Genomic DNA, 1,682 nt, shown 5'->3' with positions numbered 1-1,682 from the left:
CCAGGACCTGGGGACGGGGCACGGGCTCTGGGGCAGGAGGGACAAAGGACAGGGTGTCCCGTGAGTGGAGAGCATCACACTCCTGCTTCTTCGTGCGAAATCTCACTGACGCCCTGGCTCCTCCCCGGAGGATGGTGAGTCCATTTTACAGATAAGACAGAACTGACTCAAATATACAGCAAGTGACGATAAGGAAGGAGCCACTGAGTGAAGTCCTAGGTGATTTCACTAGACTGAGCAGGACTAAACATCTCCCAGGAGAAAATACATACTCGACCCCTCTTACCAGAGCTCAATAATTCTAAGAAAGGGGGGTGTCCTCTAAAAGACAGAAAAGACTAGGGGCACCTATAGACTGAGCTAAGGGTCCGACTTTGGCTCAGGTCATGATCTTGAATTTTTTGAGTTCGGCCCCACGTCGGCTCAGTGCTGACAGCTCAGAGCCTGGAGCTGCTTCAGGTTCTGTGTCTCCATCTCACTCCGCCCCTCCCCTGCTTGTGCGCTGTCACTCTGTGTCTCTCCCTCTATAACAAGTAAATAAACATTTAAAGAGACAGAGTCTGGGAGAGAAGGGTTAGCCCTGTTCTAGATTGGGTCCCCCTTCTCCTGCTCAGACAGTGGCTGGGACCGCATGGTCCAATATGCCGAAGGCCACCTGGCAGCTCTGGGTACCCAGAGAATGTCCGCAGGCTCCCAGCAGGAGAGGCCGCTGTGGGGGACGCAGTGGGGTCCCGAGGAATGGCCAGCCTGAGCTTGGTTTGAACGTGCATGAACTTGCTGTCCACACGGGGGGTAAGAGACAGGCTGACAGGCCGTCTGGGGACCTCAGGGACCTGAGGCTGCAGGAGCCGCTCTCCCCGGAGCAGGATGTCTCCCTCCACAGGGGGTCTGAGACAGAGACAGAGAGAGGTGCTGACTGTGTGTCTGAGGAAGGGCTGCCCTGTAGTCTCCTGCGTCCCTGGATGTTGAGAGTGCACGTGGGGAGTCTGGGAGTGGGGGTGGCCCCGGGCTGGTGCTGAGAAGGAGGAGGGGATGAGGTGGGGAGGACCCCACATGTGTTGTGTTCCTGCTTGGTGACCCGTGTCCCCAAAGATGACAACGTGCTACCTGTCAGAGCCTACAGGTGTCTTACGGTCCATGCTGATAGGGGAGCTGAGGCTGAGAACCAGCTGACCCTAACTACGGAAGGTCTGGGTCCCTGGACAGGTGCAGTGGGGTCACAGGGTCCTCACACGTGGATGGAGGAGGGAGAGGGATGCAGGACCAGAAGGACTCAGCCCATCAGGACGAGCTATGCAGATGGAGGAAGGAGCCACCACTTCAAGAGAAGAGGCCACCACCCCAAGGTGAGACAAGAAAGACATGGATCCTCCACCGGAGCTCCAGAAGGGAGCACAGCCCTGCGGACACCTGACCCTATTCACAGTGGCCCCGGGTCCGACCCTGCCCCACACACAGGTGCACACGTGGTTGGGGCTGCGCTAAGACACCTGTGGGTCCATCTGTGACAGCAGCAACAGCCGCCACCACTCCAGTTAAGGACACGTGTCCTGAGAGCACAGTAAGGATTCTGGAAAACCCCCACCTCCCCACGTGTCCCTTTTCTGTCCTGAAGCACCGAGGGATCCACCCCTGCTGGGAGTCTCAGCCCCGCCTCCACTCGGGCTGAACACGCTGCTTCT

The 1,682-nt window shown here is 58.0% G+C and overlaps 1 protein-coding gene across 1 annotated transcript in view; it reads right to left on the bottom strand.

Moving 5' to 3' along the window:
- LOC144244163 (uncharacterized) overlaps positions 1-1,682 on the bottom strand; it is an 8,164-nt gene that overhangs the window by 5,824 nt on the left and 658 nt on the right. The window lies entirely within an intron of this gene.

The sequence above is a fragment of the Crocuta crocuta genome, unplaced genomic scaffold (genome assembly GCF_008692635.1).
Source record: "Crocuta crocuta isolate KB4526 unplaced genomic scaffold, BGI_CrCroc_1.0 scaffold1194, whole genome shotgun sequence".
Lineage (NCBI taxonomy): Eukaryota > Metazoa > Chordata > Mammalia > Carnivora > Hyaenidae > Crocuta > Crocuta crocuta.
The sequence above is the reverse complement of the archived record's forward strand: the minus strand, read 5'-3'. Positions and strand labels throughout refer to the sequence as shown.